The 27,975-nt window shown below is 33.3% G+C and overlaps 1 pseudogene; it reads left to right on the top strand.

Moving 5' to 3' along the window:
• The first annotated feature begins 520 nt into the window (after positions 1–520).
• On the top strand, positions 521–8,962 carry LOC122747208 (annotated as a pseudogene).
• The last annotated feature ends 19,013 nt before the right edge of the window (positions 8,963–27,975 follow it).

The raw sequence follows: 27,975 nt of genomic DNA, 5'->3' as shown, positions 1-27,975 counted from the left end.
TTTTCTTGATATTACATGGGTATCAATGGAGTATGGAAAAATCTATCAGTTATCATGAACTTTCCTTATTTGAACAGACTCTTTCCTTCTATGGACATACTATTGTGGTGACATTTTTTATCAAAGAGCAGGAAGAAAGAATAAAACATATGTTACAAATTATAAACATTACATGTTGATCTTTGTCCTTCATTTTTTTTTTTTTTTTAGTGAGGCAATTGGGGTTAAGTGACTTGCCCAGGGGCACACAGCTAGTAAGTGTTAAGTGTCTGAGGCCAGATTTGAACTCAGGTCCCCCTGAATCCAGGGACAGTGCTCTATCCACTGCAACACCTAGCTGCCCCCTGTCCTTCATTTTTGATGAGGACCAATGACATCACGGGGTGATATCTTTACATTTCTGTGAATTGGATTTAAGTGAAGCAAAGGTACACAAAGTAATCGGCCTCATTCTCTCTTCCAGAGTTATTGAAGTACAGTGGCAAGACAAAAGTCAGAAAGGCTGGCAATATCCTGGGATATGGCAGATGACCCTATTGTCTTTGATGTTCGACCAAGCTCTAAGGGCTCCACAGCACCTGCTTCAGACTCTTTCATGACCCTTGGAAAAATTAGTCTCCTCTGTCCATTCTGCCAGGTAACTTCTTTATATGCTTTGTGTAGACATCCCCCCAACTCACCACTGGTTTTTAGATCTGTTGTTTACTGTCAATCTAGTTTAGCCCATCTGCCAAGAAACTTCTGCCAAGCTGTGGCCACGGTGCATGTTACAGCTTCTTGGAGTCACAGATGAGAGCTGGGTGACTATTTGGATAACAAAGGGGATAAGCAACCCTGAAAAGTGTTAAACGAGTTCTCACATCAGAGGTGCTATTCCTCCCTTACCACTCCATACACCCTTTAACTTTATATTACACAATTATATTAAAGAAAAGAATGCCACAACATATCAAAGTTTAAGTGAAGATTTATATCACTGACCACTGTTTGTTTACTTTTTAATTTTTGGTTTGTTTCCTTCTTAATAAGAGAAAGGAGAAAATTAATTAGTTGGTCATACAACTAAAATGAAGTAAATAAAGAAATTAACAATGTGAAAACAAGTAACTTTCTTTCTTTTCTAATTTTTTAAAATTATTTTTTTTCTATTTCGATTATATGACATTTTGGTACATATATGGTCTGAAATACTGATATAAACTTATTTTTGTCCAAATAGATTTCTTTTTCTTCTCATCAGTTCTTGTTCAATAGCAAAATTTCCCCTCAGCAGTTTGTATCATTGAGCTTAATGAGTACTTTGTTTCTGTGTTTCTTAGCATCTAGATCTCCATTAAATGTTCCTATGATATATTATTTTCTAATTTTTAAAAGAAATAATCAAATGTTTCTCATGGTCAGTTTACTATAGTATGCTTTTATAAGTAACCCATATACTCTATTTGTACCTACATTTAAAAATTCCATAAAATTATTTATCTTTATTTCTAAATGAATGTTATCATCATATTTTCTTGTTCTATGGTAACCTCTTGCTATTTCCATTGGAAAGAGAATAAAACTGAAGACTAATTTTTATAATTTAATTTTTATTATGTAGACAATGTCTAGAAGAATCATGAATATTTAACAAGTTATTTCTCTTTATTTCTGTTGTCTATTGTTGTACTTATTTTACTTGTATGTGAGTTTTATAGGTTTACTAGAATATATTTTATGAATATCATAGTTTTTATAGGCCACTTTCTTTATTTATCTTTTTCCTGTATTTGATTAGCCATATGCAGAAAAGTAAATATATACATTTAGATACTTTATTACTTTACCAAATATGTTAATTGTCATTTATAATTTTCATTTGTTGGGGTTCGTTAAGTCAAAGTTATACTATCATCAGAAAAATAAAAAATAAATGTTTTCTTTTTGAGTATGTTTATTCCCTGTAGTTTTCTTGACTTATGGATATTACTAACATTTGTGATTATACGTTAAATACTATTGAAGAAATGAGACATCTTTCATTTTGCCTGAGTTTTACTAGGAAAATGTTTATTAAAGTCTTCATTATAAATAATGCTATCTTGTGTTTTTTGATACATGCTTTTGATCACATAAAGCAGAGGTTGCTAACTTTTTTGTGTCATGGAAGCCTTTGGAAATCTGATAACGTCTGTGAACTTTTTCTTAGAATTGTGTGGGATTTTTTTCTAATTCATAATTGATGAAAATGCTAAATTTCAGTTAGTGGTTACTGAAAATAAAGATATACTTTCTGATTCAAGTTTATGTGGTTCTGTGGAACATAGGTTTAAGAACAACTTATATAGGGGGCAGCTAGGTGGTGCAGTGGATAAAGCACAGGCCTTGGATTCAAGAGGACCTGAGTTCAAATCCAGACTCAGACACTTGACACTAGCTGTGTGACCCTGAGCAAGTCACAAATCCCTCATTGCCCCACCCAAAAATAAATAAATAAATAAATCTAAAAATAGAATCATTGTAATAGAAAAAAGAACAACTGATATAAAGGAAGGGTCCTTTAATTCCTATGATTTTTAGTGTTTTTATCCCAAATGTGGGCTCTTTTATTTGATTTTTTCTGAGCTCATTGCCATATAGCTTTATATAGCTTTCGCAATGTTGAACCATCAATAAATTCCCAATATAAATTTAACAAATTAGTTGTGACCACTTCCAAATTAATTGATGCCAAGGCAAACTTCCCAAAACTTTCTTTGATTCCATCCCTTCATGATACATCCAGAAATGAACCACATAAACATCCTAATTTTCTATCTTATCTTCCACCTCTCTCTGGCTGCTGGCTGCTTCTTTTCTTTCTCAAACATATCCATGTGTTAACTATAAAAAACAAAAACAAAAAACAAAAAACAACCTATAAAACACTTTTATCTTCCCATGCCAACTAGCTATTATCTTCTATTTTCATTACCAAAAAAAAAAAGCTATCCATAGATGCTTCAACTTTCTCTGTTTTCACTCTCTTCTAAAACCTCTGCAAATTTTCTTCTCATTTTGAATTTCAACTGAAACTGCCCTCCCCTAAGTTATCAAATTTTAATTACCATATACAATGGCCTTTTCCCACTCCTAATCCTACTGGACTTCTCTGCAGAATTTACTACTGTGGATCACTAAATCCTCTTATATACTCACTCTTCTCTAGGTTTTCCTAAAACCAATCTCTTCTGATTCTCTTCCTTTCTATCCAATAGCTGCTCATTCTCCTTTGCTAGTTCTTCAAGTCACACCAACTAACCATGGGTGTCCCACAACACTTTGTCCTGGTCCCCTTTCTATTTTTGTTCTATATCAGAGGTTCTTTACCTGCAATTATGATGATATGTATTTTAATACTTAGTTTTCTTTATAATCTTATATGTTTGTTTTAGATATTTAAAAAGATTATTCTGAGAAAGAGTATATTGATTTCTTCAGATTGCCCAGTAGGCCCATGACACAAAAAAATGTAAAGAACCCCTATTAGACAGTATCCTATCTGAAGATCTAATCACTTCCTGGGGCTTGTCTTCTCCATGCTGATGACTCCCACATATTGATATAACACCCTAGCATCTCTTCTGAACTCCATTCATGGATCTCCAACTACCTCTTTTATATTTCAATTAAGGTGTCCCAAAGGCATGTCAAACTCAACAAATTCAAATGAAAACTCATAATCTTTTCTTCAAACCCTCTTCAATTCTGTGTATCCCTCTTAATGTGGAAGGTACCAATATCCTCACAGTTACTTAGTCCCCAAACCTCACATTCATCTCTGACTCCTCACTCCACATAGTCAATCTTTTCCCAAACATCCCAAATAGTTGTTTCTACATTGACAACATGTCTTGCATATGTCCCCTTTGATTTGTATGGCAACAACAGTATTGAATGTGCTCATTGCCTAGTCTAATAGTCTAATAGAATTCTTTTTATTTTATTTTTTGTGGGGCAGTGAGGGTTAAGTGACTTGCCCAAGGTAACACAGCTAATATCAAATGTCTGAGGCCAGATTTGAACTCAGGTCCTCCTGAATCCAGGGCCATTGCTTTATCCACTACACTACCTAGCTGCCCCTTCAAATAGACTTCTTGGGGTTTTTTTGTTTGTTGTTTTTGGTGGGGCAATGAGGGTTAAGTGACTTGCCCAAGGTCACACAGCTAATATCAAATGTCTGAGGCTGGATTTGAACTCAGGTACTCCTGAATCCAAGGCCGGTGCTTTATCTACTGCACCATCTAGCTGCCCCTTCTAATAGACTTCTAACAGGTTTTCTTGCCTCAATTGTCTCTTTAATTCATCCTCCACTAAACAATGTGAGTGAGCTTTTCCACATTCCTTACTTGTATACATGATTTAATTCATTCCTTACCAATATAGGTGATTCAAGCTTCAGTAGCTGATAATGAATTAAGCCAAATTGGAAAATGCTTGGATCAACATTTCTTTTCATACATTATAGTATCCTCCTATAATGTGTGGTTAGGATGGACCAATCAGCATAAAGGTCAGTACCTAAAATAACTACTCTGGAGTTGCTATGGACCAATCAGAAGTGTTAAAATAAGATGTAAAGCAATAAGATCGACCTGTTAAGGCATTTCAAATTCATTAAATGTCCTAAAAGTGTCACAAATGTCAAATAGATTGCCACAGATGGCCACTTCCAAATCCAAACAAGGTTTTGTGTTTTTGTTTTTGTTTTTAATTTCCACAATGTGACATATGATATTGCAATTTTAGATGTTTTGAGCTTTGTTACTTAGCAATGATGATATGAGGGACCAAGAGATGAGAAGACAGCTATATAATTGCTTATTGCAAAAAATATCTAACTGCATTTATAATACTTTAATCTTGGGGCTATATGGGTATACATATCTGGGAATCCTGAGGTTTTGCTTCTTTCAGTCCCAGACCTAAGCCAGGCTTTAGTGTGAGACAGGATACCTCTCTCAATAAACCTATTTTTCTTTGGTTTGGAGACTTTGGTGTATTATTCATCTAATACTGTGGGGTAGGAATTTTCTCCACAGCAACCAAAGTTCTCTGGTTGTCATTTAAAGCTCTTCATAACATGCACGATATATTCCCTCCTTTCCATTGTTCTTTAACCTCACTCCACAGTGCACATTCCACGATCCAATAATACTGAATTACTAGCAGTTCCTCAAGCACAACACCCATCTCCCCTCCTCATGGCATATTAGTTGCTGTCCCCAGTGCCTGAAATGTTTTGCCCTCTAACCTCCACCTCACTTCCCTCGATTCCTTCAAGGCCCAAATAATATCTTATTTTCTGTAGGATTTATTTTAAGGTCTTTCTAGCTACTAATAACTTCCCATTAAAAATTAACTTCTAGCTATTTGGTGTATGTCTTCCATATGCAGTTTTTTTTTTTAGATTTTGTCTCCCTCGAGGACAAGGAGAATGGTGTTTCATTTTATTTTCTTTGCCTTTATTTGTATTCCTAGCCCTTAGAGCAATGAATGATGGACACGTAGAATTTAATAAATATTTTTTTTAATTTACTGTTTCCCCTTTGCTTTTATTTTGCTTCAAGTTTTTTGGTCAAATTTTATTAGTAGTAAGTGTAGAGTATCCTCTCCATTTTCTCTCTTTGCTTAGGTATTAGAATCTTCTGTTTCATATTAGGAATATGATAAAGTCCCCTTTTTTTCTCTATTTTTGAAAGCTGTTTATATATTATATATGTTTATTTATTAATTTTTTTTTCTGGGCAATGAGGGTTAAGTGACTTACCCAGGGTCACACAACTAGTAAGTGTCAAGTGCCTGAGGCCAGATTTGAGCTCAGGTCCTCCTGAATCCAGGGCCGGTGCTTTATCCACTGTGCCACCTAGCTGCCCCCTGTGCTTATTTGTTTTTAAATGTATCCATTTGAACCAAAAATTTTGTGTCTCTTCTACTATGAAAGATAACTTATAGCTCAAACAACTTTTTTCTTTCTGATATTGGCTTGTTTATATTCCTGATTTTTAGGTTTTGAAAATCCAGGGGGTTTTTGTCATTTTTGTAAATATACATGTATTTCCGTTAACTTTTCAACTACAAAGACTTTGAATCAGGACAACATTGTTCACATCATGCCTAACATTTGCTGTAAGTCACTGATAGTGTGTATGAGCCTTAGTTTCATTTGCAAAGAAATAAAAAAGGAGTTGGACTGGATGTCTTCTGACGCCCTTTCTGTCTCAAAACTTCTGACACTATGATATTATGATTCTACATAAAGTGAATTTTAAACCTGAATGTAATTTGTAGATATAACTCATCAAAATCATTCTTATTCTAGTAAATTCTGATTATTTTAAAATTTTCTATTCCATTTGTTGTGAATTTTCTCTCTCCATTTTTATACTTTTCATGATTTGCTTTTCCTTTATCTTTCAAAAATCTAATTATCTACTGCTAACTTAATTGGTGTTTTAAATATATATCTTACATTTATAAAACAATTTAAATAATTTTAAATGTTATCAATTTATCTTGTTTTTATTTACAGAATTTTTATTATACTTATTTTCACAATATTGATTTCTTGATGTTCTAATTTTTTTCCTTGAATATTAAGTTCATTTTCTATTTCCCTTTATTTGTTAAAAAATGTGCAGAGTTAGAAATTTTAGCTCACAAACATAGTTTATCTCATGAATTTTTACATTTTTATTTAATATAATTGCATAATATTTCTATGGCTTGCTCTGTTTTCCAACCATTCTTTAGGATATCATTATTTTGTCACCAATTGTTTCTGAGTCTACAAAGCATTTATGAAATGTAATTTTATTACAAAATGACCTAATAAAGTATATTTCATATTTATGTATTTCATGTTTTTTACAATGCAGGACAAAGTCAGCTTTTATTCAAGTACTGTGTGAAGTTACAAAAATAGGTACTTTCCTTAAGATTTTTAATCAGCAAGCTCTAAAGCTCTATCATATTTAATTTTTTATATTCTTTTTGGATCCTTTTTTTCCTTTGTTTTTCATTTTGTTAGATAATGCTAAGTCTAGGAAAGCCATATTGAAGTCACCCATGATTACTCTCTTACTATATAGATTTTTTTGTAACTGTCAGCTTTGCATTTAAGTTTGATGGAGGAATTATAATAATTTCCATTTTTATGAGGTTTAATGTTTTCTGAATTTTGTATATACTTTATTTCATTTGATCCTATACATGTACAGTTAATATTGATATGCATTCATTATCTCTGGTATCTTTAAACATAATAGAATTTCCTAATTTGTTTCCTAAAGCCACATTTGTTTTTTATTGATGTCTTGACTTAGAGAATAACTGTTATGCCTATTTCAGGAGATTCAACATAGGCAAAAAATAATAATAATTCTGCTTAACACCTTCATTTTAACTGTATAAAACTTTACAATTTCAGAGAGGTTTTGGGGGCAAATTCATTTAATTCTGTTCATGGTTATCATAGCTATGTTTGTTTTTCTCTACCCTTAAACCTCGGTATAATATTTCTCTCTCCAACTTCTTTCATCAGAAGAAAAAAAGAAAATAAAAGCAAACACTAAGATCTGTAGTAGATAACTATATTTCAAATAGGAATTCCAATTCCTCTCTCCTTTCTTTCTCTGCCCAGACCCAGATTATTCAGCCTTTTTGTTTCTTTCTTTTCCTAATAAACTCACAATAACTGGAGTGTTTTTATTTGAGATAGTCCTTTATATTCTTTTTTAAACCACTCTTTCCCTCATCAAGTTTCCCTCTGAATCTTCCCTTTCTTACCTCAGCTCTACTTACTTAATCCTACTTTTATTGTAATGAAACCTTTTCTTAATATATAAATGTTCCCTTATCTGGTCAAGATAAAAGTGATACTTAAGAAAATCTCCTCCTGCTACCTTTGTGTTTTTATAATCTCATCCTCTGATCCCACAATCAGAATGATTAGTAAGTTTCTCATCCCCTTTCCTCTACTATTTTGTTTTTATTGTGTGTTTTTCATTATATTGCAAACCAAGTCTGTTAACTAATCGTTCTTTATTTTCTCTTTGACCATTAAAGTCAACATAATTTAAGCACTTGATCTATCCCTTAGTATTTTTGGAATGTTCACACTTTTTTTTTGTCTGCTGCATTTAACTTCTGATAACTCTGCCCAGATCTACTCATTGGGATAGGAATGCTTAGAAGGCATCATTTCTCTTAAAAAAAATACTTACTGTTGAATCATGCTCAATTTTCCAAAATAATATTCTTAGACATGAGCAATTTTCCTTTCCTTTTCAGAATGTCATATTTTCTCCATTTTAATTTTATGTAATTAATTTCTTAATTTTTAGCATTGCATGATTCTGACTAGTCCATATTTTCATAGCCATATAAAGTGTTTTTCACCACTTTTATATGGGAGTGTCCCCAAATGTCCCAGGATTAGGAACTGGGTATGCAAGGAAAGAAGCCAAGTGGATCTGGAGATTAGCTGGTCAGAAGATCAAGGTCAGTATGCCACCGACATTTATTGATGAGCCACCAGAGGGACAGAAAGCAAGAGAACATCAAGAGTCTGAACTTATATCAACCCCAAACTTCATGGTGGAGGTTGTGAATGACAATCCCAAGAAGGCCCTTGTATTGGAAGGCAATTATCTGAAGGATGAGGTTGGACAGAAAGAAGATGTTGAGAGTGACCTTTTCTTCATCAGGGAAATTAGCTTTCAGCCCACCAACAGGTTCAACTGTTAGAATACAAACTACATGCTGAACACTGATTCCCTGGACTGGGCCTTGTATGAGCATTGGATGGTCTTCCTGGTTGACTGAGGGATTGCCCAGGGACAATATGTTTGCAGACGAAATGATCAAGCTCAGCACAGCATTAAAACACAAGGAATTCATCAACTTTCAGGAAGACCTGAAAGAGTTTCTCAAGTGTCAGTAGAGAGGCCTGAGGCTATGAGACCCTACTGTGAACCCAGAGTCCTTCATTAGAAGATAACAGTTGGGGCAGCTAGGTGGCACAGAGGATAGAGCACTGGCCCTGGATTCAGGAGGACCTGAGTTCAAATCCAGCCTCAGACCCTTGACACTTCTAGCTGTGTGACCCTGGGCAAGTCACTTAACCCCAATTGCCTCACCAACACACACACACACACACACACACACACACACACACACACACACACACACAAGAAGAGAACAGTTAACAAGAGCAGGGCTTTTGAAACTTTTTCCACTCTCAATAACTTTTTGCTTGAGAAATTTTTAAAATGACCCTTGGTATATAGGTATATAAAATAGATGTACATAACCTTTTACTGATGCCAAATGTTTCAGGACCCCCCCACATTCAGTTACATGAGCACATATGTGGTCAAGACCCACAGTTTAAGAAGCTAGTATCTAAAAAATATCATGGAGAAAGTTGGGTAAAATGCTATCAGATAGGGGCAGCTTGGTGGCACAGTGGATAAAGCACTGGCCTTGTATTCAGGAGGACCTGATTTCAAGTCCAGCCTCAGACACTTGACACTTTCTAGCTGTGTGAACCTGGGCAAGTGGCTTGACCCTCATTGCCCCACCAAAAAAAAAAAATGCAATCAGATGTAAATTATTTTCCCTAACCCACTTTGCTCTGCTCGCATTATTTTTTTTTAATACCACCATAGAATGATGAGAAATAAAGCTGCTTGGGCCCCTAAAAAGAAAGAACAAAATAAGTAGTGGTGAAACATTGGCACTGGGTGTAAGTAGGCTCTAGAGTATGGCTGATACTGATTTAGATTCAGGAAGCTAGACTAAAGACAGACATTGTCTTTGGCATAAATTACCTAAAAAGGGAGAATAGTCATCATAAAGCAAAATCCAGGGATTGTGGATAGAATGCTGGTCAACATACTTCACTGATAACAGAGACATATTAAAAAGTTCTAGAGGCATGCCTCCAGGATGTTGACTGAATTTTCTCAGAAGGATTTATGGAAAGGTAAAGGTACAGACTTCTTAGAGTAAGAAAATATGGATAAAATTCAATTTGCATTGGTAGAAAAAAAAATACCCATATACATGGTGTCCTAAAAATCTTATTAGAATTTTAAGCTTCAGTAGAATAAAACAGCACTAGGTCTTTTAGGAGACCCTTTACATAAGACCGAAGATTAATAGTAATGTCAGAGTAACCCTAGAACACTTGATAACTCCTTACAAACATTAGATGCTTAATAAAACATCTTGAATGAAAATTACAAAACAGTTCTTGGCACTGTTCTGCTGTAACTTGTAAAGAATTGATGTTAGCTTATTGTGGTTAAAATGTATTTTGGTGATTCATTGTTTGTAATATGTGGCTGCTTGATCATATTCCAACACATTTTAATGAAATTGCAATAAAATTATGAAGCAGTCAGAGGGTAAGCAATATTTGTAAATGTTCTGACTTCTAACTAAATACTTAGTACTTATTTCTTGCTTTTCAATTTATTTTCTCATAAATAATTTACTAAACATCTACCAGATGGCAGACACTTTTCTTGCTAGTAAGGTGAAAAGATAAAAACAAAACTATACTGCCCTCAGGAAACTTGCATTCCATCAGAAGAAAGAGCACATGCATATTCTATAAATAGAAACAAACTATATGTCACTTAGCAAATGGTGCTTGAGCTGTTTTAAAAGCAACTAGATATTCTCAGATGACTACACAGAGAGTACAATCTTGTCAAGGAAGATAACTTGTGAAAAGGTGAAAAGTCCTGTGTAGAAGAATGTCAAAGCAACCCATGTGCTTGAGATGGTAGTAGCTGCCAAGGAGGTATTATGTTTAGCCCTTCTTTTAATTCTGGGCCTCGGTCTTAATATTCTTTCCTTCTGGTTCATGGAGTTGGCCTCCTTCATCCTGGAAGTGGAAGGTGTGGGTAAGGGACCACAAGCAGTTTACCAGTTTGCTGGGACTATACCTGAAGGAGAGAAATATATGTTTCTCATTGCTACACCATTCAGCCACAACTGTTTATTATTTTGTTTAAGGAAAATGCAAAGAAAATACCCTTTAATAATAAAAATATGTTATTTTATGCATTTAAAAATTAGTAATTTATAGCATATATGATTGACACTTTTTTAAAGATAAACAGAATCTTCTAATCCTCAAACTTGTTTTTCTTTGTATCCTCAGTGCCTGACAAATATTAAATATTATATAAATGCTTGTTAAGCAATTGATGCCAAATTATAGTATTTATAGTAGGTATTTTAAGAATCATTTTATTTCAAAATGAATTACAAGGACAAAAAAAGAGTGTGGTAATTTATGCCTATAATACCTGTTACCAAGGTGGCTGATTGAGTTCTGAAGTTTTGAGCTGCAGTAAAGCTAAAGTTGATTGGTTGTCATAAATAACATTAGCACCGATATGCTGAGCCTCTGCAGCTCCCATATTTACTGACTAACCAGTCTGCCTGAATATGTCTGAAACAGCCCAGATTGGAATTCGAAAATGTTAAAGAATATACTTATATCAATAGAGGTATCTGACTTGTGAATGACCAGCCTCTGTAATTCCACCTAAGAAAGGAACGGGAAACATAGTCTCCTTAAAAAACAAACAAGAAATCCAAAGAAACAGATAAAAAAAGAATTATAAATGTAACATTCCTTCAAAAACGAAAGTTTGTCTGTATTTTATTTGATAATTCAACTTAATTCAATAAGGATGGATTGGATGCCTACTATGTTAAAAGCCAGCCCTCAACTTGTTTAGAATTTAGTAGGGAGGTGAAATATGTACAAATATCTTCCTGATATAAGTAACTAAATGATTTCAGTAAATGGATAGGAGGGTTCAAAGCTACCTGAGAGATTCAAAGAAAAGGTATCACATCTACTTGTGGGGATCAAGATGATCATGGATGAGGTAGCAATTGATCTGAGTTGTGAAGGGGGAAAACAATTTCATAGAAAGAGGGAATAAAGGTACTACTCCAAGAGTCAGTGATAAATATGGAAAATGGCATGGTTATTGGGGAACAGAGAATGTGGTATTACAAAATCCTTTCATTAAATTTCTTAAATGGATAAAGAATCCAAATAACAATTCCAGTCAATTGGAAAGCAAGCATTTATTATGCATGTATTTTGTTCCAGGAGCTGCAATAAAGCATACTAGCTATAGTAATTCATTAAAAATGGGTGGAAGGAGCACTATGAACTGGCAGATATGGATGATAGCACATCAGGGCTTTCAGAGGCAGGAATCAGCAACATCAGATATGTAAACATTTTGCTTCTTTAAGTACTCTCAAAAATACTGTTTATCTTCAAGCCAAACCTCAAAAAGTTAAAAAAAAACCACATATAAGTTAATTTTTGTCAGTCAATTAGTATTTATTAATTGCTTACTATAGGCTAGGCACTGTGTTGATTCTTTCTCATCTCTCTATAAGGGAGTATTGTACTGCAGATAATGTGTTGAAAATGTAATCAGAGAATTTAGTTAAAATGTCTCTGTCACTTAATACCTGTAGGTCTTTGAGCAAGTCACAATCTCCCTGGCTTCAGTATTCTCATCTGTAAAATGAAGAGAAGGAACGAGATAATGTCTAAGGTCCATTCCAGCTTTAATTCTAGAGTCATGGCTTATATGTAGTAATTCATTTATTTTTAAATCAGTTGTATGTATAATATATTTTAAAATGAAAGTGAATCATCCACATCATGCTTACAGATTTTAGAATATATAAAAAACATAAAGAATATTTTTGTCTTCCAAGCTACACAGAAAATGAATGATAAAAATGGAAAAGCAACACCATGACTAAGAATTCTTGTCTATACCCTCTCTTCTGATTAATTTAAACTAGTTTATGTGTGTGTATATACACAGAGAGAGAGACACAAATACTTCAAAAACTGAGTGACTAGAGTTGCTAAAATGTTCTTGGAAAATCTCCCTTATTCAGGTCTGTGTCCTTGACTCCATAATTCTCTCCAGTATATGACAGCATACAAGTAGATGGTTCAGGATCTTACTAGGAAAAAGTGGTGAGTGGAAAAGTGGCAGTTGTCAATCAAAATATATAATAGCTTTACTATAAGTATAGGAGTTGGACTTTCCTTCTACATTTAATGATGCCCTAGAACAGAGCCCCAGGTGATTTCACCTTTCATCTTCATCTGGATATGTTCCCATTAGTTTGAGGAAAGATAATGAGAAAGAATTCTTATGTTCTATATGGTATATCATACCCAAGTCTTTGAAAATAAAGTTCAAGTTCTGTGTTGGGTTGGAAAGTCACTGACAGTATAGCTACCAATGGAGATGGAACATCTAGAATTAACCTAATCATCAACTATTCTGCCCTTGCATTTTCACTCCTATTTTTTTTTCCTTTCTGGCTATGCTATGCATATACACTATTGTACTTAAAGTGATATTTATTAGAAATTTTCCTAACATGATAATTCCTATATTGTCTCCCTTTATATTTTAGGGAATATGTTAATTTAGTTTCTACTTACCCAATCTCACCATAAATGGTTAAAAAGCAACTTAATTTTCCCTTCTCAATCTTTATCCTCCTTAAATGGAATTACATGAAATTTTCATTTTGTTTTATATCTCTTCTTTCAATTATTTGGTATCCTTCCCTATTACTAACACAGTCATATCATACAAAGAAGCAGGAGTCCTGGTCACAGTTTGAAAGAAGAAAGGAATGCTAAAATTTGTGGCTGCAGGAGAACACAAGACCTGGTCAGAGTGTCAGGCCCAAGCATTAGCACTTGTGCTAATAGAGGAGGAGTAACCCTTACTGGGTAAAGACCATATGGTATGATATGACTGTGTTGGTAATGTGTAAGGATACCAAATAACAGAAAGAAGAAATAAAAAACAAAACATAACATCACATAATCATATGGTATAGTTACTACATTTTTATCCTTAAATTAATTCACATAATCACCAATGTGAGGTCAAACTCATACTAAAAAAGAAGAGACATTTCTATCACTAAATAATTATCAGTACCTACTGTATGAGCTTAACACCAACAAACCTAAAAATCCAAAGAAATGGAGGATTATCTATAGTATTATTAAAAATCTAAATTAACAAATTACCATTTAGAGATCTTTAATATTCCAGTTTCATTAAAAGAAATTGAAATAGCTATAAAGTAACTAGCAGGGAGAACAGGGGATGATAATAACAGTACATATGGATTGAAAGGATAATGCTATTAGAATTTAAAAAATAATAATATTGATGCTCCAGAAATAATTGTCAAAATTTGAGAAAGAAAATATTTTATTGAACTCCTTTTATTAGACAATTGTGGTCCTAAATACCTAAACCAGGGAAAATAGAAAACTAAAAGTCCAAAACTAAAAAAAGGAAACTGAAGACAAATGACATTAATAGTGATTTAAAATATTCAATACTTTTTCAGCAAAAAAGAATGCAGTGATTTGTCCTAAAACCTACTCATTATGACCACATTATATTTATGCCAAGAATGCAAATTAATAATATAGGGATAATTTTAAAGTGTTGAGAACTAAAGAAATTAAATTACTGTAAGTATATTTAGTGCTTATGACTGGGCTGTGCCAATATAATAATAAATGAGCTCAAAGTATATTATAAAGCAATAATCATCAAAATTATTTAGCAGTGGTTAAAAAATAAAAAAGGGGATTAAAAAGAACAAAATTGACAAGGCAAAATCAAACAAAATACAATAAAATAATCTAATATATTTTTAAATCTCTCAAAATAAATTACCTAGGGAAGAATTGGGGCAGCTAGGTGAAATAGTGGATAGAGTGTCAGCCCTAACCTCAAGAAGATTCATCTTCTTGAGTTCAAATGTGGCCTCAGACACTTGATAGCTGTGTGGCCCTGGGCAATTCACTTAATCCTATTTAATTAATTATACATCTCTAAAATGAGTTAGAGAAGAAAATGGCAAACTACTCCAATATATTTGCCAAGAAATCCCCAATAAGGTCATGAAAAGTTGGACAGCACTAACAAGAACAACAAAATTGAAGAGTTCCCTGTTTGATAATAACCACTGCTAAAACTAGAAAGAAGTCTGACAGAAATTAGAAGACCAACACCTAAATCTGTATAACACAATAATTTAAAAATATATTTGTGACTTTAATAGTGATAATTATACCACTAAAATAGAAAAATAGAACATATGCATTTCATAGGTAAGGATATCATGTTTATTTTTAATCAATAACAGTTGAAATAATAAATCTGATAAGAAAGAAAATGGGTAAATTGGAAAACAAACTTTGTAACAAATATCACTGATAAGAGTGTAGTCTCCAAGATAAAGAGCATATTTCAAAGTCTTAAGGCAATTTTAAGTGTTTAAGCTTGAAAATAAATATATGCATATAATTATATATTACCTAATATTTATGTTTGAAAATTATTTATCTGTAAATTAATATGAAACTGAGTTATATGTATGTATGTATGTATATATGTGTGTGTGTATATGTACATATACACATACACACATATACATATATATGACCAAAAGCCATTTCCCAATAGATATATCATTACAGGCTATCAAGAAACTTATAGAGAACTATATGAAAAAATACTATGAAGAACTAATAATAAGAGAAATGGAAATCAAAACAAACCTAGGATTAACAAATAGGTAAAGATGACCCAAAATGGGAATAGTCAACACTAGAAGTGGTTGCAGAAAAAAAAAGGCAAATATATTTTTTTTCCAACTATTCAGGAAAACAATTTGGAATTATATGGAGAATGAATAATATGTTTATAACATTTGGTCAGGGATTACAATTGCTTGACATATAGAAGGATATCAATGACCAAAAAAAAAAGGAACTTATAAAATAATTATTGTAGTATTTTTTGTGATAGCAAAGATTAAAAGCAAGGATAAGAACTAAATCTGGGATTTCACTAGAAGAGCAAATTCTACTTTAGAAAACTCCAGCCAATGTAGTTCAGTTCTGTACCTTCTCTTCCAGTTATAGTCTTAAAGAGTCACATAGAGAATAGAGAGTTTAAGTGACTTACTTGCCTAGGGTCATATAGTCAGTGTGTTTCAGGGATGAAACTTGAACATAGATTTCCCTATCTCCAAAGACAGGTGTTTCCACGCTGCCATGCCATCTCTGATATCAAAGAACTAGAAACACATGCCCATCAGTTGGGAAATGGCTAAACAATGGGGCATAACTCTAAAAGAATGTTACTATGGTTTAAGAAATAATGAATATGATGAACACATAAGTATAAGAAGTATAAGAAGACATGGACTGATGCACAAATACAAAAATAAAACAATTTACTAAGTGGAAACAAAAATAGCAATTTAAATATAAAACTTGAATACTGAAAAAGTAGAATGATCCAAATTGGCCCTAAAGAAGAGGTATGAGAAAACACCTAATTTACTTCTTTGAAGAGTTGTTGGTGTGTGAGTGTGTGTGTGGGGGGTGTTCCCTGAGTATGGAATGCTGCAGAAACTTTTTAGATGTTTGTTACTTTTTAAAATTTTTTATTTATTTATTTTATAAAGAGGTTCATTAATAGATGTGATATTAAAAAGAAAGAATTAAAAAAATAAACAGTGAATATGTCCCCTTCCAAACCTTTTGAGAATTTCCTTTTTTTTTCCTCTTAGCTTTCCAACAAGGGAGCAGGGGATTTATCTTCTTAGCATCAGTAATGATGCTAAGCTCAGGGTATTAGAAATATGTGCTTGTGAACATGGGCTGGAATATTTATTACCAAAAGCCCCTGTATCTTATTCTGCCTTTTTGTTTCCTTCCCTAAGAATAAATCAGTAATTAACAATTCTGAAAAATGGACATTTCTAATCCTGACAGGTACCTTGTGAATTGATTTCTTAAGGGCTAGAAGAAGCTAGGTGACTGAATAACACTCTGGTTGTGTGACCCTAGGCAAGTAACTTCTGCCTTCCTTGATTTTATCAGTTGTATAATAGGGATGATAATAGCACTTACATTCTTGGGTTGCTATGAGAATTAAATAAGATAATATTTGGAAAATACATAGATACTTTTTCAGTCATTTCATAATTTTCATGACTACATTTGAGGTTTTCTTGGTATAGATACTGGAGTATCTAAAGACACTGACATTTCCTTCTCCAGCTTATTTTAGTGTCAGGCTAGATTTGAACTCAGAAAATCAAGTCTTCCTTGACTCTAAGCCCACCAATCTATCCAGTGTGCCACCTACCTATCTATGTCCCATAGATCACAGTACGCATTTAATAAACGTTTCATTCCTTACTATATTCTGTATTTGAGCTTTAGCTAATGCTCCAGAATTCTCTGGAGCAAGGATGTCCATCACCAATATCTATTTACCTTTAGCAAAAACAAATATTAAAATGACCAATTCTCAATTTGGCATCATATATCTGATACCCATATTGTACGCCAAATACCTTTTCTGGAATGGAATCTGACAATCTGGTGCCCATATTTTGGGGAGATGCCAAACAAATCATAGTTCAGCTTTGTTTTAGAGATGTCTGTGATATTATTTTTTGGCTGGAGCAAGAGCATCTGAGTTAAGATGTAAACCAGTCCCCTTGAGTCCAGAACCCCATTGTTTCATTCCCCTGGGCTGCAGCATAATACATAGGTAGTAAAATGTTTGCTTTCCACAAAGCTCTCCAGAAAAGAAATTTTTGCCATAGATAGAGTAACTGAAGCTAAATGCAGAAAATAAGATAAGGAGAAAACTATATACACAAGATAGAAATCACGAAACCATATTAGACAATTTTAATACATATATTTTACTATAGAACATAATATGTACTATCCCAACTGATGCTGTACATTGAGTATGGGCACTATGTCCTTTGCAGTATGGCTGATTGGATCCACGTCCACTCCTTCCTTAGCACTGATTCTACCTGAAGTCTTCCAAGCATAGCCATTAAGAAGCAACAGATTCTTATTCTTCCAAAAACTCAGGTGTGACTCTTTCTACCAGCCATCCCCATTCAATAAACTAGAGTGGCTATATAACATGTCCAGAATCAAATGTAAAATTCTCTCTTTCCATTTTCTTATACCTTACTCATCACATATTTGATGATCTGGTGACAATGGCCTCCTTGCTATTCCTCACACAATACTCCATTTTCCAAATCTGGGCATTTTACTGGCTAACTCCCATCCCCAGAATACTTCGCTTTGCATCAGCATGCTAGTCTCCCTGGCTTCCTTCAAATCCCAGTTAAAAGTCCACCCTTTTGTAAGAAGTCTTTCTTAATCCCCTTCCCCATATTAATGCTTTTACTTTGTTGATTGTTTCCAATTTTTCCTATATATATTGTTTTTATTTATTTATTTATTTATTTATTTATTTGTTTGTTTGTTTGTTTATTTGTTTATTTATTTATTTATTTATTTTAATCTTGTTTCCCTATTAGATTGAGCTCCATGAGAACACTTTTTTTTTTGCCTTTCTTTTTATCTTCCATGCTTATCAAAGTGCCTGTCACATAGTAGGCACTTAACAAATAATTGTTGACTGACCTACTGCTTTTGCCTAGCCATCCAAATGAATAGGAAAGGAAAGGGAAGGGAAATGGCAAAAAATGTGGCAATGAAGAGTCAGTTACTGGGGAGGAAAAGATTCTGTGCACAAGAGAATGGGACTTAAAAACCCATTTGTGGATGCAGCTAGGTGCCGCAGTGGATAGAGCACCAGCCCTGGAGTCAGGAGGACCTGAGTTCAAATCTGGCCTCAGACATTTGACACTTACTAGGTGTGTGACCCATGGCAAATCACTTAACCCCAATTGCCTCACAAAAAACAAACAAACAAAAACAAACAAACAAACAAAAAAACCATTTGTGAACAATCCCTTCCTATGTGGTATGTGGAATGGAACTTGAGTCAGGCCTCCATATTCCCTCAGTTGGAAGATACTAAGGAAGCCTATCTATAAAAACTAGAGAGGGGAGGAGCCAAAGACAGGACACAAACTAGAAATGTGTTTTCAAAATAAAATTTCACTTATTTCTTTTGTTTTAACATGACCTAAATTTCCTCATTCTTCTCCCTCACCTCAACCTTTGCCCTTACCTACCTCTTCTTCCCAGAACAATCCCTTATAGCAAAAAGGTGGTTGTTTTTGAAGACAAAAAAGAAAAAAAAGAAAAGGATAAATAAGTAAAACTGATAAATGCTTCACAAAAACATTCCTCTATATATGAACTTTCCCTACCCTGTGGTCCTTTCCACCTATGATTTCTTCAATGTCTGGATGAGAGTGATTGTTTTCCTCTAACTATTCTTCAGTGACAAACTCATGTTTTGTGTTTCTCCAACTTTTTTATGTTTTGTCATGGTTGCGTTTTCCACTTATACTTTCTGTGCTTCTTTTTTCCCTCCCTTCATATTTTTTAATTAAAGCAAAGTAAAATTCTATGACTTCCATACACCATATTTTTTTTGGTCATTACCCATTTGATTCTTGGTTTCCAGTTCTTAGCTATCACCAAAGAATATACTGCTGTAAATGAATTGATTTACATAAGGTCTTTCATTTTAAATTGACCTCATTCCTTTAGTCAAAAACACATGAGTTCGAATTAAGACTCAGACATTTACTCACTGGGTGATCCTAGGCAAATCACCTAATCCTATTTCCCTCAGTTTTCTCATGTATAAAATGAGTTGAAGAAGGAAATGGCAAACCATTCCAGTAACTTTGCTAAGAAAACACCAAATGGGTGGGAAGGGGTTGAAGAAAGGAAGAGAATTGGGAAGTTTTTTTTTAAATGAATTTAAAACATATTTGGGGCAGCTAGATGGGACAGTGGATAGAGCACCGGCCCTGGATTTAGGAGTACCTGAGTTCAAATCTGACCTCAGACACTTAACACTTACTAGCTGTATGACCCTGGGCAAGTCACTTAATCCCAATTGCCTCACCAAAAACAAACAAACAAACAAACAAAAACCCATATTTAAATGTAACTGGAAAATATGTAATAAAATAAAGAGCATATATTTTTAAATTATCTGGTTTTCTTTAAATTTATGCTGTCCCTCATTTGTTTTGTCCCTTACCTTTTAAAGACATTATCTACTTATGCAGTTGTTTTTAATGATGTGTTCATTAAGATTCATTAAGTGGCCAAGATCACAATAAAAAATCTCTCAAAGAAATGAAGACTTTTGAAGATGTAACAATATAAAGAAACTCCAAGGAGAATTTAAAAAAAGGTTAAAAAGAAGATATTAGGCATAAATTAGAACAGAAATCAGAGTTCTCAAGTCAGAATTAAAAATCATTAATAAGACAGAAAAAAGAATAGAAAATATGACGAAGATTATATTCAAAATAATAGAAACCCTGAAAGATAGAATGAAGGGTATGGAACACAAAACCTTGGCAGAAGAAAAATCTTTTTTTTTTTTTTTGGTGAGGCAATTGGGGTTAAGTGACTTGCCCAGGGTCACACAGCTAGTAAGTGTTAAGTGTCTGAGTTCGGATTTGAACTCAGGTACTCCTGAATCCAGGGCTGGTGCTTTATCCACTGCGCCACCTAGCTGCCCCAGAAAAATCTATTTAAGAGAAAAAAACAAAAGTGCCACAAGATGGTATTCTTGTATTTATGTCAAAAAGAGACTGACTTTGAAGAAAGAAAAAGGTAACTTAGGAATCATAGTTATTCAAAATGTATATGATAAAAAATTAATAAACAAATAACCCCTCCCTACAATATCATATTTCAGGAAGCAAATATAAAAAAAGAAGATTACTCAGGACTTTTGAATACAATTCAAAAATAAACAATTTATTCCATAGATCACAGCCAGAAGAGGCAAAATATGTTCAGACTTCCAACATCTGTAATGAATGAATGTTTTGCAAGTGTCCAGAATAATTTTTAGCTGTGCAAGAATACCAATTTAAATAACCCAAAAAAACTTAGTAATGACAATAAATTGAAGAAAACAACACAATAGGGTGTTCCAAAAACAAAACATTTCACACTGCAACCCAAAATTACATCATATAAAGCAATATCTAAAAGTCAACAAGTAATATTGTCCTTCAACAACAAAAACATTAACTAGATTTTTTAAAAGTATAACACAGTAATTGAAGGAAAATTTAATCTTTCTCCATCAATTCTGTTTCAAAATATTTTAAATATGAAGAAATAAAAAGTAAAATACAACTGAACCAAATCCTAGAGAAAGAAATATGTAAAATTATAGAACAGATGACATACACATAAAATAATAAGAATATAGAAAATGTTTATCATTTAAACTAACAAATCTTAGGCAACTTGATGGAAGAAAAAAGAAAATAATATATATTTAAATAAAATACAAAATAAAATCATAACAAATCAGGAAAAAATAAAAATAATTAGAACCTACTATAAACCCATTACAAAAACCATTATAAGAGCAAGAATTTAAAGGGAATTATTATCACAAACACATATCTAATAATCAAGAAATAGACATCTCAAACAATCCATTATTAGCAAATGAAATTTTAAAAAACTACCAAATATGATAAAAATTTGAAGTCTAGACAGACTTAGAAATAGCAGTTAATTACTATGCTACACAACCTATATTCATAAATTGAGAAAGCAATAATTTTACTGAACTACTTTCATGAAGCAAATATCTTCCTAATATCTAAACAAAGAAGGCATAACTTGAAGAATAAGACATTTAGATTTATAATGAACATTGATAAAATTTTTTAAAATTCTAGAGAGAAACACTGTAAAAGTAGATTAAAAATAATTATTATCAGGTTGAATTTGTCCCCCTGGATATGAAAATACTTCAACATAAGGAAATTAACAAAATGTATTATATTAAAATCAAAACATCAAAATTATATCTGTGGACCTTGAAAAATCCTTTGACAAAGTCCACCATTCATTTGTGCAAAAGTTCCTACAGAGAATTAATGAGAAAAATATAACTAAAATGCTAAATGCCAGCAGTATTCATTATTCACAGTGGGGAAATATTAGAATATATACCAGTAAAGATAGGGGTAAAGCAATGATGCCTCCTCTTCCCACTATTATTTAGTATGATTCTAGAAATGATAGCAATAGCAATAAAGCATAAGTATTAAAGGCATAGACATCAACAATGAGAATACAAAATTATCCCATTTTCAGATGGTATGATGGTTTACTAAGCTAGGAGAATGAGGAACAGTGTCAATTAAAAATATTAATAGGTTCAATAATGAATAATGATGCAAAACAAATTTAAAAATTAGGACTTCTGTTGAGCAATAATCAACACCAGAAAAAGTAATAAAAAATGTAATTGCTTTTCTATATCTAAAAATATGTAAAATATCTGGGAGCAAAAAATGAAAAGAGCCAGAGATAAAAGTCATTATATCTTAATCATACTTAAGGATTATATCAATACAGTTAAAAATAAATTATAAAGTATATTGAATAATTGGAGAGATATTAATTGCACATTGTTCAACTCTACAATATAATTTAAAATGTTGATTTTAAGCAAATATATTTACAAATTTAGTACCATGTGAATCAGACTGCCAAGAGGCTACCTTACATAGAACTTGACAAATTAATAGTGAAATTTATTTGGTGAAACAAGTTTGAAGGGGAATATTGGTTTTTAAAAATATGGTAGCAATGATAATGCTTCCAAATTTGGGACTGTATTATATGACAATAATCACCAAAACTATTTGGTACTGCTAAAAACAAAAACAAAACCCCAGAAAAGTAGGATGGTTAGTGGAACAGACTGGATAAGGAATAATCTGACCTAATTAAATCAATAATCCAATTTCAATAAACCAAGGAACAAACAATATTTTGCCAAATACTCTTTATTTTACAATAACTAATGGGAAAACTCAAAAGCATTTTGGCTAAAAATACATGTAGATTAAAAATACATACAGGTAGGTGGCATAGTTCATAAAGCACAGCCCTGTATTCAGAAGGACCTGCGTTCAAATCTGGCCTCAGACACTTAACATTTGCTAGCTGTGCAACCCTAATTTCCCTGAAAATATATGTTTGTATGTAATGTATGTAATGTATGTATGTAGATGTAGATCATTATTTAATACCATTTGGAAAGTTACATCATAAAAATACTAGAGGAAAAAAAGGAAAAGTTTCTTTCACAATTATGTCTTAAAGAATTCCTAATACCCTTATTCCCCAAAAAATGGGCAAAGGGGGTGATCATAAATTATTTTTAACTATAAGTTTGAGAGGCAGTTGCTACAATTGTCCCCAATCTGCAGATGAGGAAACTGAGGCAAACTGGCTAAAGGATTTACCTGGGGTCACACAGTTATTAAGTGTCTGGGATTAGGTTTGAACTCAAGTCTTTCTGTCTCCAGGCACAGTGCTCTATCTGTTGTGCCACCAATCTAACTTTACCTCACATAAATATTGTCCCAACCCTAATAAAACAAAACAAAACTTATTTTATCCCAACTTAAGCATTCTACACAAAAAAAATTTAGTAAATAATAGTTCTGATAAATAAATATCACTTAACTTTGTCATGAGTAGATGTAGGTGAACATAATATTAAGTGAATAATTGAATAATTTTGTATGTTTGTATTGAATAATTTTGTGTTTGATCCTAAAGCCTTGACTTAAGTACACAACTGTCTTAAATACACGTAATTTTGTTAGAAACAAATAAAACTTCAAAGAAGCTAAAGAAGTAGAGCAGATTTCTAATATCCCTGGAGGTCAATTAACACCTACAAATGTTTATTTAAGCAATCACTTAATGGCTATTTAACTAATGTTTACTTAAAATAAAGACTTGATTAGAATCTGAAGAGGTTTTTTCCATTTATTTTTTTTGAAGATGGAGTATCCCTTCTTACTTTTCAGGGAATATTTAAAAATGAACACAGTATGTATAAAATAGGCCAAATTCCAATACAGGAAAAAAAAAAACCTGTAAAATATACTTTCTGTATGACAAGTTAGTTATGCCCTAATTGATGCATCATTTTTCTTCTACTCCATTCAAAGGCATGCCCAATGCATTAAACATTTATATAATATCTAGAGAATTGCATTTTTATCCTATTTAGATATTATAAATTAATCCTTTCCCAGTCCTGTTTAATCTCATTGTGTTTTTTCTGAGACCATCTCAGTTTATTTGATAAATATGTTGTTTGTACATAACTGTTTACAAGTTTTCTCCCTCTAGCCCCATCATAAAACTGTGAGTTACTTGAGATCTGGGACTGTTTTTTTTTTTTGTTGTTGTTGTTTGTTTTGTTTTGTTTTTGTCTTTCTTTGTATTCTTGTATCCCTGAACTTGATACTGTCTCTGTCACATAGCAGGCACTTAAAATTGCTAATTGACTATCTGATTGGACCTGCATCTATACAGATTCTTAACATTCTTTTTATTTGTAATTCTTTATAGGGCTCAAATGCCCTATTGCTTAGATGTGCTCTAATCTGTTTAGATATTTCCCAACTACTGGACATTTAGGTTGTTATTGGTTTTTGGTTGAGTTCTTTTTTGTTTGTTTGTTTGTTTTTTGATTTGTTTTGTTTTTTCCCTGTGCGTTTTAGTCTTGGCTCTACCATATTCTACCCATGTAACTTTGGGGAAGTCACTTCCCTCTAATATTTATTTCCTTCATCAACAACATAAAAGGTAAACTCTTTGATTTCATGTCTTAAAATTTGCACATTCTTTGGAGCAGCTAGTTAGTGCAGTGGATAAAGCACCGACCATAGATTCAGGAGTACCTGAGTTCAAATCCCACCTCAGACATTTGACACTTACTAGCTGTGTGACCCTGGGCAAGTCACTTAACACCCATTGCCCCACAAAACAAATTTAGACATTCTTTGATTCTGTTATTCTGCATTATTTTTTTATATACAGTGATGATGATTTGAAAAGAAAGTTTCATTAACTTTGGGATAATGGGACAATGGTACAGTCATATATTCAACAAGCATTCATAAGTTTACTGTGTACCCCAATCTGTTTTAGAAACAGAAGAGCAAGGATTAAAAAAAAGACATAAAACGGGGCAGCTAGGTGGCGCAGTGGATAGTACACCAGCCCTGGATTCAGGAGGACCTGAGTTCAAATTCGACCTCAGACGCTTAACAATTACTAGCTGTGGGACCCTGGGCAAGTCATTTAGCCCCAATTGCCTCACCAAAAAAAAAAAAAAAAAAAAAAAAAGATATAAAACAAGCTAAAGCCCTGATCCTTGTTTAGAAAGCAATAACAACAACAATGAGAGAAAGGTGAAATAAATATGGTAGAAAATGGATATACAAGAACTGAGGAGAGAGGTAAAGTATGAGGTTGTTCAAGAAAAATAAATTCTTGAAAAAGCTGTCAAGGAAATACCTCTCCATCAACAAGCATTAGCCTTTTCCTCATTCAATTTATCCAATCTTGCCATTAACAGTCAAAACCTTGATATTATACTTTACATTTTACCCAAGTTTTTTCACTTCATCTGCACACCATTTCTATGATATAGCTAATTAAATTATTGCTATCCCCTGTGTACTGAGGCTTAGTGAAATGACTTGTCCAAAGTAGGAAGTAGCAGATCTAAGATTCAGCCTCAGATGTCCTTACTCTTTCCTTTTCACTATACTAAGATCAATCTTCATAATGCACAGGTCTCTATATTCAAAGACTTGCAATGACTTCATTATTATTATTTTTTTTTTTGGTGAGGCAATAGGGGTTAAGTGACTTGCCCAGGGTCACACAGCTAGTAAGTGTCAAGTGTCTGAGGCCAGACTTGAACTCAGGTCCTCCTGAATCCAGGGCCAGTGCTCCATCCACTGCGCCACCTAGCTGCCCCCGACTTCATTATTGAATAAATTCAACCTAAAATTCTTTATTTCCTAGTTCTAATCAAATTGTTTCCAATTGTGGTAAAGTACGCAAAACAAAACACTGAAATTGATATCACAGTCCCCAAGGTTCAGATTCTCCTACTGTTCTTTATCACCAAGGTGATTTTGGGAAAGTCCTGTGACCTCTCCAGGCCTCAATTTCTTCCTCTATAAAAATCAGGAGGTCAAACTTGACCTCTAACATTTCTTCTAACTCTAAAACTATTACCCCATGACCTTTATGCTCAGACTTGTCTAAATGTATTTCACACAGTTCTATCTCACAACAGCTGTGTTCCAGTTAAAGAGGAATACCTAAAAATTCTTAAACATGTTCAACATTTTCTCATTCCCATAGCTTTTTCCATTCACTAAACATAGATTGCCCAGCTTCTTTTCTCCTTATTACTACTTATTGCTATTCTATCTACCCTTCAAGGCCTGGTTCAAACACAACTTCTTCCATGAAGCTTTCCAACCAAAGTTGTTAATGATTTGTTCTATGTGTTCTGTGCATTCACCCTGAGTACTCCTCATATTATACTGGGAGATCTTGAAATTAGGGGTACCTGTACCTCCCTTAGAATGTAGTCTTGTGTTTTTGTTCAGTTGTTTAAGTCATGTCTGATTCTTCATGTCCCCATTTGGCATTTTTTGGCAAAGATACCAAAGTAGTTTGCCATTTCCTTCTCTGGCTTATTTTACAGATGAGGAAACTAAGGCAAAGAGGGTTAAATGATTTTCCTAGGATCATACACCTAGTAAGTGTCTGAGGCTGCATTTGAACTCAGTTCTTCCTGACTTCAGTCCTGGCACTCTCTAGCTACTGCAAGGATCTCCTACTATGCATAGGCATCTAGTTGATGCTTGTTGAATGAATGAGAAAATGAATGAACATTGAATCATTTAGTGTGTTTCTTATATAATCAATCATTTACCAAGCATTATTGGATACTAAGAGACAAGCATTGTGCTAAGTGCTGATTTTTTCTTTTTTTTAATGAAATAGTACTTGCCCTCAAGGAAATTGCATTTATCAGGAGTGGCACTATCTATAAGTAAATACAAGATATATACAAGAAAATGAAAATTAATGGGAAGGTAAGTTTCTAAGAGGTGGGGGGACTAATGATGACTTCTTCTATAAGAAAATGATGGTTATTTTGAGCTTTGGAGATTATTACTGATTATAATAAGAGGAGAAGTGAGGAGGGAGTGCATTCCAGGCATAGAGGACTGCCTGTGCAAAGCATGAAGAAAAGAAATGAATAATTTTGTGTGAGCTAGGGCAAAAAGAAGGGGGAGTTCCCTTACCATATGGTCTATGAAGGGGAGTTTTGTATAACATGATGAGAAAAAGTAGTTAGAGCCTTTATGTACGTTTATAGTTCAGTAGGACTTTTGAAACTGTAATGAATGCTACACTATATTTTATATATGTTAGGAAGCTAGGTGGCACAGTAGATAATTCTAGCCTTGGAATAAGGAAGATTTGAGTTCAAAAGTAACCTCAGACACTGGTTGAGTGCCTTGGGCAAGTAACAATGTATTTGTATCAGTTTTCTCATTTTTTAAGAAAGGGATGATAATAATAGCATCTACTAAAGGCTGTTGTGAGGAACAATTAAAATATTATTAGTAAAGCACATAACTCCTAGCATATACTAGGTGTTATGATAATGTTATCATTATTGCATATATTTTGAATATTAAATGATTATGAGGATTCCTTGGACATTTTTTTCATTTGTTTTTTGGGGGGGAACAATGAGGGTGAAGTGACTTGCCAAGTGTCACACAGGTAGTAAGTGTCGAGGGTCTGAGGCTGTATTTGAACTCAGGTCCTCCTGAATCCAGGGCCAGTGCTCTATCCACTGTGCCACCTAGCTGCCCTGGATTCCTTGGTCATTTAACTCACTTCTTAAAATAGTCAAATGAATCAATGCTTTTAGATCATGTTCATTTGGACATTTGGTTAGAGAGCTCTGAGTG

The sequence above is a fragment of the Dromiciops gliroides genome, chromosome 3 (genome assembly GCF_019393635.1).
Source record: "Dromiciops gliroides isolate mDroGli1 chromosome 3, mDroGli1.pri, whole genome shotgun sequence".
NCBI lineage: Eukaryota > Metazoa > Chordata > Mammalia > Microbiotheria > Microbiotheriidae > Dromiciops > Dromiciops gliroides.
Note: the sequence above shows the minus strand (reverse complement) of the source record. Positions and strands in the feature narration are given on the sequence as shown.